Source organism: Poecile atricapillus, chromosome 8, assembly GCF_030490865.1.
Source record: "Poecile atricapillus isolate bPoeAtr1 chromosome 8, bPoeAtr1.hap1, whole genome shotgun sequence".
Lineage (NCBI taxonomy): Eukaryota > Metazoa > Chordata > Aves > Passeriformes > Paridae > Poecile > Poecile atricapillus.
Genome location: NC_081256.1, coordinates 17,124,678 through 17,143,856, shown reverse-complemented (window position 1 = coordinate 17,143,856; position 19,179 = coordinate 17,124,678). Strand labels below are relative to the sequence as shown.

At 45.2% G+C, this 19,179-nt stretch overlaps 1 protein-coding gene and 1 long non-coding RNA gene across 19 annotated transcripts in view; one reads left to right on the top strand and one right to left on the bottom strand.

Annotated features, from left to right (window-relative positions):
- Window positions 1-243: 243 nt before the first annotated feature.
- LOC131581748 (uncharacterized) lies at window positions 244-13,122 on the bottom strand. Of its 2 annotated transcripts, none has more exons than XR_009278141.1 (3): window positions 12,983-13,122; window positions 12,333-12,450; window positions 244-746 (listed from the first exon to the last, which is right to left on the bottom strand). It is a non-coding gene; the product is annotated as an uncharacterized LOC131581748 (long non-coding RNA). The 2 variants fall into 2 exon arrangements; XR_009278142.1 differs by having other exon boundaries at window positions 12,333-12,447; window positions 12,983-13,102.
- The window catches only part of LPP (LIM domain containing preferred translocation partner in lipoma), a 315,569-nt gene continuing 309,415 nt past the window's right edge, over window positions 13,026-19,179 (top strand). For 7 of the 17 annotated variants that reach the window (XR_009278136.1, XM_058844347.1, XM_058844352.1 and 4 more), the window contains exon 1: window positions 13,431-13,534. The gene's annotated coding sequence lies outside the window, so the exon portion shown is untranslated. Of the gene's footprint in view, window positions 13,158-13,430; window positions 13,535-13,636; window positions 14,009-17,592; window positions 17,743-19,179 lie in introns of those variants that run through there. The other 10 variants (XM_058844350.1, XM_058844344.1, XM_058844345.1 and 7 more) reach the window with 4 other exon arrangements.

Sequence of the window (19,179 nt, the reverse complement as noted above, 5' to 3'; positions counted from 1 at the left end):
AACATAAAACTCCTCTTTACATTGCCTCTTGTAATTCAACCATTATATGAATATTTCAGATTCTTTCCATTTGATTGTTTTGTTCTGGGCTTTTTTTTCCCAAAATAGGAAACAGCTTTTTTAGAGGGGGAGGAGGGTTAGCACTCCATGTGTGTAATGCTTTCACAGAATCATAGAACAGTTTGGGTTGGAAGAGACCTTAAAGATCATCTAGTTTCAAACCCCTCTTCATGTGCAAGGCTGCAACCTGGCCTTGGAGACTTCCAGGGATGCTTTAAGAAATATTCTCTCAGTCCAGGCCTATAGAAGACTGCAGCAGGCAGAATCAGCCTGTACCTGTTAGTTACAGGGGGATATATGCTTGGCAGCTTTTTTGAAGCTCCAGGAGTGAAGTGCAAGTGTTCCTTGCTCCTTTCTTTGAACACACAGTATGAATTATTGTTCCATCTGCTGTGGGAGCACTCCCATAGAACACTGCTGTGTTACTGTACAGTAAATTTTTCCAAGCACATGTTATTTCCTGGGAGGGGTTCTCATAAGATGACCATGAGTTTTTTAATCCCTTTGTGGACCTGTTTAGAGGTCCCTCTATGCTTTCACCATTATGGGCAGCTTTTCACCATCTTGCATGGCCAAGAAGAGATCACACAGTGGTGCTGACTCAGTGCTGTGGAGAGGGGTTGTGTCATGAGGCACCGATGAGGCGAGATGAGGCAGTGATGTCAGAAGGGTGGAATCTGCATATCCTGTTGGAATAAACAGATAAATGCCAAGTCAAGCTCCTCCATCATCTCCTGCATTCTTAGATTTTTTCACTGTCTTGTTTGTGATTCAGCCTTTGAGGCACCTGGTATTTGTCTGTATTTTTCCCACCACTGAATCATGTTCTCATTTGCACATTATCCCTTGCCTGAATTTCTCCAATCAGTGTCTAGACACAGATATCACTGCTTTGTGAGGAATACAGGTGGAAAAACATACTTTTATTCCTGAGGATCTCAGAAGCTTTTCTGAGGCAGAAAGTTTGCTCTCATCTTTGAACAACACACAGACTATCAGAAATCAGACCATGGCATGGGCAGAGATGGGAACACAGTGTGTAGGAAACACAATATTCAGGTAGGGCAGCCAACACTGTTCTTGTCTGTGTCTTAGTGTCTATAAATCAGCCAGATGTCTCTCAGGCAGAACAGCACAAATAAGGCCTCCAGAAAGCGCTCAAATCCAGTGAAAGAAGAAATTTTATGAATCGGCATGGTGTGTATTGAGGTCAGTGGGGAGGAAGGCAGAAGAACATTACCATGAGAATAGTCATTTATTAAAACACTGCAGCCCAGAGAAAGAAGAGAAGGAATTGTTGATTTCAGAGGTCGTGTGCAACAACTGTCAGACAGGGGAGTTCCCTTCTCTACTGGAGTATGACCTCCATTCATACTTAGCTGCTCTGGTTTATATCTATATGTTGTAGCTCTAAAACCCTCAGAGCCGAGTTCGTCTGCAATATTTTTTACGTAAAGCATTTATTTTAACAGCTTCCCTACATGGACTGTGTGCAGTTCTTTGGGGACAAGGCCATTTTTCAAAGTTAGTGCTGCAGAGACAATAAAAAAGAGCTAAAAGAGATTAGAGTTTTGACTCTTACTATATATCAGGGAAATCAGACAGATGCACAGTAAAAAGGCTAAGCATGCTGCTTCTGTGATATATTTGCCTGAAATTGCTGGAAGACTCATATAACTTTTCCCTGTTTGCACTTGAGAAACAGATTGCTTCACTTCTTGATCCAAAGTTTGAGCAGTTCATGCTTGAAAAACTGCAAACCGAGGGGCATTGGCTGATAATCATGTAATTGTGCTGCTTTTTTGTCCTTTTTTATTTTAGCGTATGTTGACAGCACATAAATCATTGTAGCTTTCCAGATAGTTATATTGGTAGAGCTCTGCTCCCGGATTTAAAGGCAAAGTCTTAAAATATGAGGACTGAACATTGGCTGGGCCATGGCCACTATCAGTGTCAGCTTAGCTGACAGTAAAAGGAGGTTAATCCAAACTGCATCGACCGCAGGCCTGTGTACAGCAAAGTCACACTGCCTTTGTTCATTACGGGCTAAGAGGGAGCACATGGGGAGTTACCACAGCTCAGCTGGTATATGGTAAGTTGCTAAGCTTGTAAGCCTTGAGTCCCTATTTTCTGATTCACATCTGACACAGGAAATGGAAGACAATAATTAATGAGTGGAAGAGGAGATATGACTTTACAATAGAGAGAGATGGTGAGATAACCTTATTACATATTTCACTGGATCTTTTACCAAACAGATGATAGACTCATTAAAAAGGGTGCACAGAACAAAGAGAACATTGACATTTAAAGAGATTCTGCTCCGGAAAGCAGCCACAGAATTGGCATGATGGGTTTCCGTGACTTTTATGTTTGGCTTTCGGGTGAAGGAACAGCTTTGTGTCTATTAGACCTGCGAAGTGTTGCAATGTGGGAGTTACACTGATTTTTTAGTCTGATGAGATTTTGGTCTTGAAGTATGCTTCTGTTTCTTCCTCCAAGTCTTTTTTTTCATTCTTTTTATCTTTCTTTTTTTTCTTAGCTTCACTTTCCATGAAGACCAGCTAGCAGCAGCTCTTGCTCCACTGTTTTCTTTGTTTTTTCTCACTTGTTCACAGGGCAGGGCTGCTTTTCCCACTATGCTGTTGCAGCTTCAAAGCTGCCTTCACACAAGCTGATACCGTCCTAGTTTAACTAGTGTGAACTTTTGCATTTGGTGATCTACATCAGCTGTAGAATGTCTTATCCTTGTACATTTACAAAACTTTCTAACCAACCAGAGATGAAAAACTAGCTCTATTGATACTAAAATAAGAGGGTCTGCATGGCCTTGTGCTCTGATTTAGTTAAAACTTCTTCAAGCTGAACACTTCTAAAATAGTACCATTGAATATGCACTCAATACATTGGAAATATCATGCCAGGGCTGTACAAGCTATTGAGTTATATCCTCAGTGATGTTCTATAAAATCCTTTGTTTTCAAAGAGCCTGGAAAATAAGAATTAAAATGCTTGGAAGCTTGAAGTCTATGAGTGCACTGGTGGAATTGAAGCAGTGGCAATACTAGAATAATGCATGTGGTGAGAGAAAACCACACGTAGCTCTTTGTCACTTCTTTCTTGTGAAGCACCATTGGGAGATGCCGCAGCTCCCTGGGTGACTTTGGGAACAGTGGGTGCTGCCTGGTTGTGTTTGGGTTCACTTGGAACATGACGTGTTTAAAGCTAGCTTAAGTCTCATAAAAACCTGTAGATAACACCCAAACAAAAGGCTGCTCTGAGGCCATTCTGCACTTTCTGAAATGCTTCTCAGAATCTGGGTTCACAGGAAATTGCAACTTTCCGGTCTGATTCAGGAAAACATGAAATGTCAGATTTTTCTGTGGAACAGAGATTTCAGCACTCATTCAGCTCAGCCAGCAGGTGAGGAGAAACTTAACAGTAGTACATGGGGTTAGTGTCCACCACAGTAATCCCTTGAGCAAAGAGCACATGAGGCTGGAAAACTCTGAAAGGAAAGTCAGAATGACCCTAACAGAAAACCTTTCCTAAAGGAAACCACATCTGCTCAAGCTGGCATGGAGAACTGTTCTCATGAGGAGCGAGATGCAAAGTTCAAGGGAACTGCCTGTGAAGACACACGGTGACGGCGCTGGGTTATATAATGTGCCTTGGTGTGAGGAAGCTCTTTGTTCTATTTACAAATCCTTGTATTACTGACAAGGAAACTTTGATGGCTGCCTTCCAAAGACAACAATGAAGAAAGAAAGAAAGGTGGGTTTTTCTTTATCCTGCAGCTCCCATAAATCCCCTCCTATTCTGAAATGTGACTTTTAAAGTTATTTTTCTTTTCCCCATGTGTAATCCTATTGCAGGTTTTACAAGTATAATTACAAAGCAATTAAATGTGGGAGCAGTGAGGAAGACAGCACCAAGGAATACTGAGCCTATTTGTTTGAAAACTCCACAGGTGCTGGTTACAGCTTTGAAACACCAAGGTTATTGTGTCTGAAGAGTATTGTTTCATCCACAAAGAGGTCAAATACCGGAGAACATTCTTGGATATTATGTGAGATTTAAGTGAGACTTGTTCCTCAAAGACTACCTTATAAACCAATTTATCTCACACAAAAGTTTCCAAACCCTGAGAAAACTCAGGGTGAGATTGGAGCTCCAAGGGAGAGGATAGAGCAGAGGTCATAAAATCATGAGTAATGCAGAGTTAAGGGATAGAGAATGAATAATCACTATTTGGTATAGCACAAGAACACTGATTCTCATTAAAAAACAATCACAATATTTTTTTTCTCTGCAGAAACAAGCTCTTATTAAATAGACTCCTCTAAGCCAATCTCTGGCACTCTGCCTCTACCGTTCACTTTTCTGTACTCCTCAGTAAATATTTAGGCTAAATGGTGTAGAGCTGTAATATCCTCTGGGAAAAACCCTTGGTACCTGTCACTAAATCCATTCTATATATTTGCTGGTGAACAGTTTGGCTGTAGACTAGATGCTGTTCTTGCTGTTCAGTGAAAAATTTATTTTGTAAGATTTTCATCATTAGCTAAGGACAAGTTCCCTTTAATTTCCTGAGTACTTTGGGTAAAAAGGCATTTATTTGGTAAAAGCACATTATAAAGAACTACAAGGTAGGGATAGTCCTTCCAAGTCTTGTTCAAACTCCATTTCAGACATCAGGAGTCCTTTATCTCCGCTCTCTATCTAGGAAAATATTTACCCATTATAATGACCTAATCACAGGAAGGGGCCAGGGCCCAATTTTCTCGTTTGCCTGCCTGTCTCATCGTGGGGTGAGGCTTGATGCAGGGTGTGTACCAGTCCCAGATCCCTGTGCAGAGCCTGCAGTTGGTGCTCAACACCAACAGCGTTAACCAGTGCAATGCTCTGGGTGCTGGGGACAGAGTCTGAGTGCTCTCAAACGCTGCCTGGTGATATTCAGCTTCTCCATCAGGGCCTTCCTACCCTTTGGGCAGCATGGCCACCTCTTCTAGGAATCTGTGGAGCAACACTGATGTGGCTAAAGCAAGGCCAAGTAGGTTGCTGTTCCTACCAATGCAAAGAATGAGTGAAAGATCTTATCTGAACAAAGTTGGAACCATTCTGCTTAGGACAAAAGGAGAGCAGGAAAGAACCCAGATGAAGTCATGGACATTCAAAGAGTTGAGCTGCTGTGTTTCCACAGGTGAAGATGCAAGCTGATCTCTCTGTAATAAGATAGGGTGGGAAAGGTTATATAATTAGGTTGCTTGTTGCCTTAAACCCTCCTTCTCCATAATGCTAAATAAAACAAATGCTTCAAGGATATAGGTCATTATCCCTGATCAGCTGCCCAAAGGGAGGAAACAGAGGTTGGTAAACACCTGACACATGGGTGTAGGCAGCTTTTGATTTAATAGTGGAAAAAAGTTGTATTTTTCAGTCTATGTTAGGGAGGGGTGAACAGGTAAGATGGGCCTCCAGAAGTTTTACAAATGCTGGAACATTGTGGCTGAAATGTTGACAGGATAATGCAAATACAAACTGGTTTTTTTTTTCCTTCTTTCCCCTGCACTAGGTGGGGGACTAAGAAACAAAGGTGACACCAAAATGTCATCTTTCCTGATGATTTGGAGCCATTCAACTATCTCTAAAAGCTCTGAGCAGATCAGGTATTTGTATGCATATTGCTTCAGGCTCACAACCTCAGCCAGCCCTTGCTAGGAACATTACCACATTCCTGGAGCTGTGGTGTGTCAGTAGCATCAAACAGATACTGGAAGTACTTTGAGAGAGAGGACAGATCTGACATCTTAAGGATTTGCCAAGGCACCAGTGAGATCCTAAGGTTTCTCCAGCACAGCCACAAACTCAGTGCTCTCAGGTTATTATTTTGAAGGGAAGGTGGTGCTTCCAGCACACATTTACTCTCAAATTGTCCACTAGACTAGAGACAATTTGGAAGAGATCTATGAGCAGTTCGGTTTAGCTCTCTGCAGACATTCCTCTCCAGCCACAAGCAGCTCATGAGCAGTTTGAGCCTGGCTCTGGTGCCAGGGATCTGTCACCTCACTGGCAGCATGGCTGGGCTGTCGCCTTGGTGATCCAAATTTTTGATGGTGTGAGGAAATGAGCATTCAGAGGTGGCTGAACCCAGGGATACTGAGGTGCCCTGCATTGCCTCTGTGTCCCAAAGTGGGACAGAGCAAATGGAGCAGCCCGTGGGCAGAGATGCTCTTGGTCAAGGTCAAACATGGGTTGAAATGGGTCTATAAAAATTCTTGAGTCAGTCCATAGTTATGTGCTGTAAGGTATAGGGAGTTCTGAGGGTAACTAATGGAGATGGGGAGTCCATCACTTTCATAGCCCAGTGTGATCTCCCAGAGCCTAGGAAGGGCTGTTTTCTCCTTTTATTGATGGTGCACTGAGGCACAAAACTCCAGAGTACTGGGGAGAAACATGTTGGACAAATGTTTCTCATTAAGAAATGTTTATTTGTCAGACATGATTCCTTTCATGTGTGTGTGGGGGAGTGTATCCATTTTAGCTAGATACTCTAGGAAATGTTTTCTTGGAGTCAGCATGGAATTCTTGGCCGAAATGCTCCTTCATTGTGGCATGGTCGTTCCTGGGCTGGATGGGTGTCTGTAGGTCAGGTCTTGGAGCTGAGGCTGGCAAGATGGGGAATTAAAACAGGCAAAACTGATTCTCAGTCACTTCTGGCACTGGGATTTGTTTTTCACTGCATGCTTTTTGTCCTTTATTACAAGGGAGAAAGTCCTCCAAAATGTTGAGAAGTCCTGTTTTTGTCACAGTAGAGATGGGAAAGATTCCAGACTCTCCAAGATGTTGGCAAATGGTGGAAGGTTTTCCAGCTCAGTTCAAGCTGCAACTTTCCCCAAGTCCCACATCTGTTCTGTTGCAGAGCCACATACTTAACCCTGGTTTTCTGTATAGAAAATTATGTAAATAAAACCATTTGCATTTGAAACTAGTCCTGCCTAATCACCTGGTGGAGAAAGGGCAAAGCTGGCAGCCAGAAACTGGAGACCCAGCAGCCATGTCCTCTCCTTTTGACTTCATTATCCTCTGTTTACAAGCTGGTATGTCAGATTGGTCACAGCTCTCAATTCTCAAGGCAGTTGTTTTCCAAAGCAAATACTTCTCTTTACATAATTTTCTTTCTATGTATCTTTAATATAAACCAAATTAATCTCTTGCTTCTTCATTAAATCATTTAGGACTTCTGTAGGAGACAGGTAGGTGTGTTGAAGGAATCCATGAAGGATTCCTTCTGAGCCAGCAAGTCCAGAGCTTTGCTGTTGCATAGGGCACTGCTTGATGGCACCATGGGATTTGGGCTACCTAGTCCTCTGGAAACATCCACCTCAAGGTGCTTGTCTTTGCCATTACCAACTGCACAGCTTTTGGTTTCTTAAACTCTTCTCATCAATCCTGTTCTTTGCTCAAGTCTGCCCAAAGGCTCAGAAAGGGAAATGGAAATGTCCAGGGGTCAAGCACAGTAATCAAGTTTTGTTCAGATGAAAACTATCAAGAGAGCATGTGCTACCTCTGAGCAGGGAGACCAGAGGGTCACTGGCTTATTTTGCAGTCTTGCCAAAAAACTCGTCTTGGATCTGTTGTTCAATGCAGCTCAGACTGATTTTCATCCAGAACAGCTCTTCATATTTTAATTTTTATTTTCTTTTTCCTTTTTGTTTTTTCATTGTGAATTATTTATCCTATGTTTCACCAAGGGAGTCTAATATTCTCATCTTCTCCCTTCCTAATATTTAAGATCTCTCTAGGTGTCTCCATAATGCACCCATATTTCCTGATTGAAGGAGTTACAGACAAAATCCACAGTTGGCATTTTTAGCTTGCAGTGATAATATTTTTGTGGCTGTACATATTTCTATGTGCTGTAACTCTGTTTACTTTAGCAGAAGAGCCCTTAAGATTGACGAATGAAGAAACATATTTAAAATATGTATTTTGCAAATGTGTTAATGCCTATATACACTATAGGTCCCTGTGGAAATAAGAAGAGGCATTCTTTTAATAAACAATGGAGTGCATCCAGTTTTTCTTCCTACTTAAGTTATTTCCAGCACATTCACTAAAATGCTACCAGATTCAATAATATTTGTCTCTTTCTTGGCTTCTTACATATATAACTTTCTTCCATGACAACAAGTCCAAGATTTTTTGGAGCCAAAGCAGGAATGATGATGTGTTTTTGTTGTTGTTGTTCTTCTAACCAGCTGTCTTTGCTCATCTTGCTGTCACTAGGAGAAGACATCTGCTTAGTATATTCAATGTTTTCACTTTGATTCTCAACAGGGAGGTCAGGCCCATGCAAAAAGTCCCCCAAAATATTTGGTGCCACAAACATTTCTTTTAAGACTGGGGTACTTGGTTTATTCGGTGTAGGCTCCATAAAATATTTAACTGATTCACTTCCTGTAAAGCAAAGCACTCATAATTTCTGTGTTCAGATCTGGACATGAAACATTTACTATTAGTGAGATACTGTGCAAGATACTGGGTGGTATAAAATACAAAATCTATAATTCTGCTTTAACTATTACACATCATTCTGCTAAGATACTAAATTTTGCCTTTTTCCCCCACTAAACTGAGATCCACAGAGTGAGGATTGTTAATGAAATTATCAACTTCTTTACCAATTCTTTGTGTTAATTTCATCAAAATTCATTAGAAAAAAGTAGTAGTGCTAGTAATGGTTTGGATGTGCCAAAATGCTTCAGGCAGTTCTTTCTTCTAGGCACTAGCAAGTCTCCTTCCTCCTTAACCAGAGATACAGTCTAGCAAAACACTTCAATCCTTAAATCCACCCTGCTCAATGGAACGCTTAAATCTAAGCTGAAATCTCTCTGGGCTCAAATTGGATTTACGCATGTCCTTAAAATGAGGTATGCTACACAAGCACATTGCTCAACTGTACTTCTCAGCACTGGAATATAGCAGTTTTACAAAACTACCATTCCTGAGGCACCAGCAATTATGGCCTGGACTGTAGATGGAGCAGAGCACGGAGCAGAGCCTAAAATGTTTGCAGGAAGGTTTATGCTTTCCTGACCTACCCCAAACTCACCATGGCAAACAGTGAAATGATATGGAATCAGACAGATTCCATATGTCTATAGAATTGGACAGGACTGATGGCCAGGTAAAACTGAGCATCTTGTGAACCACTTGCAACTCCAAGATATGTGCAGAGATGGAGGGTTTGATGATGGTCATTATCTCTGATACACTCACAGAAAATTGGGGAATTTGTTTGCAACTGTATTTCTCATCAGTGAAGATTCCCTTGGGGTTTTGGCCCAGTCTCAATTGCTGTCAGAGATGTGTGACTCACTAAAGCCTGCTCAGTACCACGTCTTGCATTCCTGTCTGGGTGGAAACATAACTGCAGAGTGGGGAATGACAAAGCTCAGCCCCACTGCTGTTTCTAGATTCCTTCTACCAGGCAGCACACACATGTATCCCTCAATCAGAGACAAGAACCCTGTTTGGAAATTAATTCAGACTTGCAGGATGATTCCTTTCTCTCCTGTCTGCCTAGTATCCATGCTGGTGTTTCCTCATTCCTTCCCCAGTGCCACAGGAATGCTATTGCTGTGAGCTCAGGTTTTGCCTGTGTTTCCAAGAATACCCTTTGGGGGACTGAAGGGTCAAGTGTGACACTGCATGTCTTGGTGGAAACTGGCATCCTTCTGGCTTGGGGCAGAGGAGTCTCCAGCTGATCTAACACTAATTGTATCTGATCTTTGTCTGTAAATTAGGTGGCAGCTCTCCCAAAAACAAATGCTTAGTGTGTTTTCCAGCCTCTTTGGCTTTTACCCACAGAAGAATTAGTTCACCAGGTGAGCGACTTTCCTGTTGTTCTGGAATTGTTGCTAGTGAGGGAGTATGTCAGTTCCCCACAACTTCATCTGATTAAGAGCTGACTTGCAGCAAAAGTGACTCGGGTTAGAGATAAAGCAAACATGTCCAACTGTGAAGCTCTGGAATTGGTCCTCTAGATATTCTTATGAGCAAGGTAGGTGAATCCCTGTCAGGTACAGTTTAGTTTAGTTTAGTTTAGTTTAGTTTAGTTTAGTTTAGTTTAATTTAATTTAATTTAGGCAGTGCTGCTCCTGCTTTATGGCCTGAGAGATGGAATTCCTCTGGCTTCCTAAGGGCTCTTTCCATCCTGAGTTTTTTGTTTTATGATTTTTTGCATATGAAATCTCATGGAAAAGGAGAGATCCAAACTCTGAAAAGCAAGGTTTCACTTGCTGGCTTCTGGAAACTTTGCACAGAATGGGGTCTGACAGGAGGTCATGGCATGTCATTCCCCATCCTAAACCTTGTGCTGTGGGTTTGTAAGGGCTCCTCCAGACACGGGAAGGTGAACTGACTGGTCTAAAGTCACAATACAGGGAAAGTAGGAGCAGAAGCCAAGTTTCCAATCTTCTAGTCATGCACCTTAAACACTAAAAAACTTAATTTCCTTGAATTAATACTGGCCCAGGCTGACTCCTGTATTCCTGCCTCCTGACTGGCCTATGCAATGTCAGGCATTTCAGTCTTTTGCTGTTTAATTCATTTTGCTGCTCTGGTGCAGGGTGCAGTAGATATTACCAAAGGAATGATTGTATGCTTGCCAGTATTTTTGATTCTTTCCAAGCAAAGAGCAGATTTTCACAGCCAGGCTCAACACCTTGAATTTTCTACTTTCATTTCCAAAGTGTATGATATTGGTCATGATAGGAAACAGAAAAAAAAACCCCAGAAAATTCATGCTGTGTTTGACAAGGCGGTGACCATTCTGGGCAGCACGTTACAAGCGTAATGGACTGCAAATCAAACTTCTGCTGCTGTGCTGCAGAGGATTAGTCACAGTTCATCTACCAGCAAAATGGAGATAGTAGTAGTTACTATCTCAAACTCTGGAGGCTCAAAGCTTAAAACTTTTGGGATCATTTTAAGGAGGCTGCTATGGATGGGCACAATATTCTATCTTCTGTTAATAGTACTGGAAAATTTCATAAGCTTCATGGATAAAGAAGCAATAATTGTTGGCTATGGGACCAGGAAAATATTTGACCACTGGTTTTGTCTGAAATACTAAATGGAGAACACTTGTCTCTCATCTCAGGCCAAAGGGGCTTTTTTAACATTCATATACTTCTCCTAGGTACCAGTTGACACAACACAAGGGCTGTTTCAGCTCTGCAAGAAAACTTGAAGAAAAAAAGAACTAGAACAGGCAACAGTTCTTGTGTATATCTGTCATCGAGAGCTCCACCATGGTGAGGTTGACAGACATGGGTGCCAAGAAACCCCTGGGGATGACCACCTGCTCCTGGTGGGAGAAAATCCCATTGTGAGTTGTCCTGCAATGCAGGAGCGTGACCTCACAGCCCAGCACTCAGCTGGAAGGAGACAGGTGAACTGTAGGTTCTGCAGGAGAGGACTGAACCTGGGTGTGCAGGGCCTTAGGCAAAGGCTTTGGCTGCTCACTTGAGCTGGTGCTAGAGTCTCTTCCATCTGGGAATCAGCCGTGCCCGTGTCTTTCACAAGAGCAGGAATGACACAGTGTTCACAGAGCACTGCTGGCTCTCTAGGTAACACCTACGGCATGGGGCCTTGGTGACTCATGCACCGTTCAGCTTTGGTTTAGGATCTCAGCGGGGTTTAAACACCAGGTAGGCGGCTAGGACAAGGATGGGGTATTTCTAGTCATAGTCCTAATGCCTAGAAAACACCTGCAGCTGTCACTGCTCATGCAGCTTTAGCTGAGTGCTTCTAAGGAGATGATCTGGCCCTGGCAGGCCTCTCTGTTCCTGGGGGAAATTTATCACCCCTGGTACACAGGGCCAGCACAGGACACCAAATCAACCCTAGACGAGAGGTTCACACTGCGGGCTAAATGTCGGAAATGCCATGCTTTCCCTTCTGAGGGCTCTGCCAGGCTGGGGTGAAATCTCTTGGGGTCTCTGATTGGGAAGTACAGTGGTTTTGGCAGGCAGGGAAGGTGGAGCGAGGCTGAATCACAATTCTCTGCTGCAGCTTAAGTCTTTTAGGCACTTACTGTCCTTTTTTTTGTGTCCAAGTGAGCAATCTTGCCCTCCTGGGGCTGTCAAGCACTGACTGTGGACATTAAAGCTGGTAATGGGATAAGATGTAAACATCTTCTGAAAGCACACACCAGAGCCCTTTATTTTAAAAATGAAATACATTTGAAGTGCCTACAAACTCACCCAGAAATCTCTTTCCAAATGAAAAAGGCTTGGAAATGCTCCCCTCCGCAGCCTGAACATAATGTAACCCTTCTGTCTTGCAGCTCTCTTCAGGGCAGATGCAGATACCGAACAGCTACTTAAAGGGTAACATTCAATTATAAAAACAATCACACTCAAAATCCCAATTTATTTTAACTGCAGTCGTTAGAAATAGCCACAAAACATTCAAACAGAAAGCAATCAGAAAATAGTTTCCCTTCCCCCTCTCCTTAGTATTTGCGACAAGTCTTGTTTTGAATTTGTGAACAAGCACCTCTTTTGGAACTCCCTCCACCTTTCACCTCCTCTCGCCTTGCTCTTTTCCCCAGCTGGGGAGCAACAGATTAAAAGCTGGTTGGAGAAGCACCCAGAGAATCAAAAGTAGCCCTGGACAAAAGCTCCCTGTGAAAAGTTTGATCCTGCAAGGCACAGGGTGCATTTCTGGGCCTAAGGCTGCCCTGGGTCCGGGATGCAGAGCAGGAAGGTGATGCTCACAGGGTCGGGGCCGCCTCCAGCCCCGTTCCCTCCCGCCCAGGTACCGGAGCCGCTGCCGCCCGCCCCCCCCAGCCGCGGCTGAGCGCAGCCCCCTCCCGCCGTGCGGCCGTCCCGGCCCCGGCCCCAGCCCTTACATGGACAAATCTGCCTGCAGGGAAAGGCAGGAATTTGGGCCCTTGACGTCAGCCGCGGGCAGAGCGCGGCAGCCCGGCAGAGCGGGAGGCAGCGGCCGCCGCTTTCGCTTTTTGTTTCGGGGCCGTCCCGCCGAGCTCGGGGCCGCCGGCCGCCCCTCCCTGCGCCCCCGGGGAGGTAAGGGCCGGGAGGGGCGCGGCCGGAGGGATGCGGGAGCGGCGCGGCCGGGGGGATGCGGAGAGGCTGAGGGACCGGAGGGACGGAGGGAGGGAAGGAGGGAGGGATGTGCGGGGCGGAGCGCGGGAGGGGCCGCCCGGGGGCCGCGGCGGGAGCGGCCGGGGGCACCCGAGCCGGGAGGGCGGGAGGGGCCGGCCGGGGGCCGCGGCGGGGCAGCGGCGCGGGGCGCGGAAGGGGCCGCCGGGCGGAAGGAAGGGGCCGGCGGCGGGGCCGGGGCCGGGCGGTGCGGGGCGGTCCCGGTGCCGCCCCCGGCCCGCCCCCCGCCGCCTCCTCCCGCCGCCGCCGCCGCGCTCGCCTCCGCTGCCTCCTCCCCCGAGGTATTGTTGCAGATAATAACTTGCCCCCTTCCTCCCCCCACCCCCGTCCGCCCGCCGAGGCAGCTGTGCCACAGCTGGAGCCCCCGGCCGGGGCGGGGAGCGCTGCCGGCCGCCCGGGGGGGCCGCCCTGGCTCCTCCCTCCGCCCGGGGCGCCGCGGCCGCCGGAGGGGCCGGCCCGGTGCGGTGAGGGCTCGGCCGCGGGGCGGGGGCAGCGCCGGGCCCGGGGCAGGGGGAGCTCCCCCGGTGCTCGGGCGGCTCCGTTGCTCGGCTCCCGGCCGGTGTCGCCGGGCGGGCCGGGCCAGGCCGGGCCGGGCCCCCGAGCGGGCGGGCCGGTGCCGCAGGTGCACCTGGCCCGGGCGGGGGCTGCCCGGCCCCGCCCCGCCGACCCCCGGCCGCCGCTCCTGGTAAATAATAAGTTGTGTAAAGCTCCCGCAGTTTTTTATATGCCGGGGGTGGCTCTGCCTTCCCCACCAGGTAAGGACCGAAAAGTTTCCCACACCCTGACGTCACCCACGGCTTTTTTTTTTTTTTTTTTTAAAGTAGTTTTTTTTTGGTTTTTTATCCCTCCCCCTTTCTTGCTCTCCTCTTTTGAACAGGCAAGCCTTATCCCTGCCATTGCTCAGGAGCACTCCCCGCGCCCCGGGGCTGTGCTGGGAAGCCGGCAGTGCTCCCGAGGAGGCGTTGATGAAGCAACTCCTGCCTAATTGCTCCGCTGCCTGTATCTCGAGGTGCAGCTTGGCCCTGCCGGTGAAACAAACGAGACTTGGATTCTCCTGCTTTGTTTTGATTATTTTTTGTTTGTTTCTTTTTTCCTACACCTGTAGGAATTGACTTCTTAGCCCAGTTGTGTTGTTCTCGTGTTAGTTTTTTGTCAGTTTCTTTCTGTTTGCTAGGCAGTTGGTACACAAAAGTCTAAGGAGCTTGCAGGAGCCATCAAAGTTGCTGATGTCTCCCTGCACATCTGGAGCACCTTGGTCCCTCTGCACAAAGGGGTTTTGACCCATGCAAAAAAGGAAGGTCTCACATAGAAGTCACAAGTGTTCTTGGACACATTTCAGGATTTCTTTGCTTCTGTGAACTTATTTACCTGTAGAGTTTGTGCTTATACATTTCCGGAATGATTTCTGGGGCAAGATCTGAGAGTGGGGAGTGCCTGGGAGCTGGGTGATACAGCAGGTGCTGGTTCACCAAGTAATTGGAGAAATGGAATATTGGGAAAATATGGGACCATGCAGAGCTGGAGAAGAGGATGCAGCATTTCATCTCTGTGTTAGTAATGTGGCTGTTTTCTTGCTGAAAAATGTTGGTTGCTGTCCTTTGTGCAGCACAGTTTAGGGATGTGGGTGACTTTCCAATTATACCCACCCTTGCTGAAGGAGGACTGACCCACATAAGGCTAAATAATACTCCGGGATTTCCCTTGGGGAATATGCGTGTCCGCAGATAAAGATTTATTGTTGAAAACTTCTCTGCCTACTGGCTTGGTCTATCTCCCCCTGCCCATCATAATGTTAGAAAGGTGTCAGAGGAGCAGTGAGTATTGTGGAAAAGGGATGTCTGTTCCTTTGTATAAATGAAAACAAAGGTGAACATAGTGGATTCAAAGCGAAGAAAGTTAGGTGCTTTTCAATGTAAGTAATGGTGGCATTTATAATGCAGAATGTTGCTGAGAGCAAGAGTTTAGCCAAGTCTGAAAAGAAGATGGGATGGTTGTATGAGTGTCAGGTACATTCAGAGTTGTACCAGCCTGGGGTGGCACCCGTTTTATCATAAACATCTGATTGGAAAGAAGAAACAGTTTCATGTAGGTTTCCATGAAGCATCTCTGGCTGACGCTAGATAGACACAGATAGAGAAAAGCAGTAGCTTGGGTGGATGACAAATTATTTCAAGAGCACAGTTTCCGTGTGTCTGTGGAAACAAATTACCCTCAGGGTGTCTGCAGTGGTTTCTCTATTGCTCTGCCCATCATGGTTGTGTGAACAATACATCCTCAGTGGTTCCTCATTTTGTTGCTTCTCAAGCTTCTGAAAACCTGACCCGCGTAGCTCTGCCTTTCTCCTACTGAGTTCTTCTCTCCCTGACATGGCTTTGAGAAACACTTGCACACTCTGCATCTGGCTCAGATGCTGGGTTTCACATTTATGTGATTGTCCAGGCTCTGGTGTGCTCTGTGGTAGCCCTGATAAGGTGGAGCTAAGTCCCTGGGAATGCATGGAGAGGTCTTAAGATGGCATCAGGATAATACACTGGCCAAGAGCGGCCAATATTCCAAATTGGGATATTTTATATATTCTTTAGGTATATGTGTGCTCTTTAGCTACTTTGTTTTTGATGGGGAGAAGCTTTCAGGGAAGTAAGATGAAGTCTGTGTGACCCAGCAGAAGTCTGTGATTCATCATTTGTGTTTGCTGTGTCCACATGAGAATTTGACAGTGATGCTCCTGTCTGCAAGACAAGGTCCTCCACAGCCAGTCTTTTCACCCCAGTAGCTTCCTCATCTCCCTTTGCTCTCACTCTTGTAGCAGTGCAATTCTGTGAAAAACTAGAGAGATTACTGCAATTGCAGCCAGAACAGAGGAAGAAGGAGCAAAGGAGATGGAAACCATAACTTATAAAAGGATGTGGGTTACCTGATGCACAGGTGCACAAGTGCCTTTAAAGAGCGTGGGTTATACATAGGAAAATACTTGAAATAACTTTACAAACAAGGGTTCCAGAGGAGGGATTGGAGAGAAGATCTTGTGTTTTGTGTCCATGTATGCATTGGGTGCTGGAGTAGAGCATCAGTAATGTTTGAAGAACTCAGTGTTTTCCTCTTTCTGATTTAGAAAGCTCTTTGTTTTGCAAGATAGAAACAAACAGAGAAAAGAAAACGACAAATCAAACTGAAAACCACAGACCAGGAAAAAACCCCACAAAACATTAAAACTTTTGAGAGCTTATGCCTGCCTAAGAAGGAGAGTTTAGCAGGGTTGGTTCTTTTCATTCATCCTGCTCCTGGGCATGGCAGGCCATGTAGGACTGGTGATGTTTTCCAGTCCAAACATGAAAAAAAACTAAAACCCGTTACCCACACTCAATCGTTGTAATTAAGGTTATCGGTAGAGACAACTCAGTGGAGATTCTGTTTTGATCTCCAAGAGCTGGTTTCAATCAGGTTCTGAGCAACTGCAAGAGCTGGCATGGAAATGATCATTTTTAAGTCACTGTCAGCAAGTCTCTATCTGTCAGTATCTGTTGTTGGGATCTGTGGGTGACAGTGACACACACGTGTGAGTCAGAAGAACTTCCAAACTATCACAATATGCTCAGGAAAGGAAAACAAACATCGGTGGAGTTGTGGGCTGCTGATAACCTTTTCTTAGACAAAGTTATAAGCTTTTGAGTGTTGCAGGCTGTTAGGATGTTTTCTGTTGCCCTTGATGGCATAAGGGAACCTTGGAATACTGTGATTCCTCAACAAACCCATAAATTACTTAGGCTGGTTTGGGGGCAGGGAGAAATGCATGAGGCTTATTCCAGTTTTGTTGCTGGGTAATAGCTCATCAACCCTTTTTGGGGTTTGCAAATCTGGCTGGGAGGGATCCTGTCTTGTGTTTAAGAGAGTTTATGCATATGAGCACCCTCTAAGTAGATGTCATTCAGTTCTCAGCTGCCTTACTCCCCCTGCTCAGTGATGCTTCAAGGCAGGAAAACATACACCAAATCTTAGATGACTGTGCTGCCAGTGGAATAGTTAGTTGAGATTTAATATGGCCATTATCTTCAGGTAATAAAATATCAGCTAACTTGCCATAACTATCTTGTTTAATGTCTATTAAAAGCCCCACATACTTCACTCACTGGGTGAAATTTAATAGAAGTTCATCTAAGCATTTACTGCTTATTTAATTTAAAAATAAGTTGATCTCCATGACTGGAGTAACAGGCACTAAGGATTTAATTAACATTTAGTAAACTGCCCTGTTAGCTCTGAATTGCACAGTCAGGTCTTGTTTATGCACCAATTTGTAACTACCATCTCCTTTCTTTATTTTTTTATTTGTTTTGGCCAGTTGATCTCATTGTGGGGAGCTGCAGTCATCTTCTGTTCTCCCTCTGCTCCTGATCTTTTCTCACATGGAGAGCCTGTGTCAGGGCTGTGGGGCTGGAATACTGCGAGGAGCCAGGACCCAGCTGCTCAATTGTGAGACCAGCCCAGACAGGTGGGATAGAGGAGAGTGAGTAGACAGGTTGTCCCACAGGTCTTGAAAAAGGATCTGTGGAGCCCCATGGGGTGGGTAGGGTTGCACTGTGTCCTGGGGTAGAAATGGTCCAGCTTCAAACCTTACCTTAAATTTGTCTCTGTTATGTTTAAGTATCTCATGTAGGGCTTTTACAGCGGTGTGGCTGCTGCATGGAATTCAGGTTGCCGAGGTTTGGTCTTTGGATGGAGAATGCTGGGGTGTTGTTACAGGTGACTTGCAGGTGCTCCTGCGGCATGGCTGTGGTGGCTGTACCCCAGCTGAGATGTTTTCGGTGTCAGTAATGTGCATGTGCATTTTCAACGTGGTGCACGTACCCTAAGGAGCTCTCTGTTTCAGCAGTTCATTACCTCACCTTAACAGATTTGAATTACTCCACTTAGTGAGGCATGAATGAAAGCAAGGAGTCTCCCAGACAGTGCAGGCAGCAGCGGCTGGGTTGGGAGAGTGATTGAATTAGCAGCTGATAAGTGGTTGTAGCTCCAGCTGCTGCATTATCACTGCCTCACTAGCCTGGGTGTCAGTGGAGTTCCTGTTCAAACTTTGCTGAAGGACATCGGCTGGCTTGGATTTAACACACCTCATTGTTTGAGATGGAGGCTTGATTTACTTATCATGGGTTTGGGCAAATCTCGAGAGATACCTCAAAATATTAGTGTGGCCAAGACAAGCCTGTAATCTGGATATCCCCAGAAAAAATGGATAGTGATTGTGGCAGCCATGTGGCAAACCTGTAGTTAATTGCATCCTGTGAACTTTGTTAATAGAATGGCGTTAAAGTTGCAAAGTCCAAGTGCTCCGAAGCAATGAAATGCCAGAATGAAGGTTGTTGAAACCTTAATTTCAGCCTCCACTGCCAACAGGTATTATGATATGGCCACTTAATTGCCAGAGCACCTACTCTTTGTGTCCAGAGTGGAAGTGATACTTAATGAGCAGCTCTTCAGTTGCTTTTCTCTTTGTGCAGTGTGTGGCCTCAAGCCTTATTTACCATGTACTGTTCAAACTTGAGACAGAATGCAGAATAATTAATTTTCTTTATTGCTTTTCTGGAGTGCTCTTTGCTCTTTCATTGGAGCATTCTGGAAGTTGGAGGAACTATTTTTGTAGTGCCTTCCTAATGTGAAGGAAAATTATTCTTGCCATTTTACTGATGGGACACTGAGGCTTGGAGAGGCACGAAACTAGCAGTCTCATATCATCCTTGACACTGAAATAATGGAGTAAAAAGGAGTTAGACTAGGGTTGTTCTCTTAAGTGTGCAGTCAGAACTGCTAATAAAGCAAAGAAATGGTTGGGAAGAATTGTTTGTAATTACAGACTGAAGTTGACATCCTTTCTGCTCAACTCTGGAGTTTACTTTAAACTGTTTCCTTGCATTTATGCTTATCTTCCGTA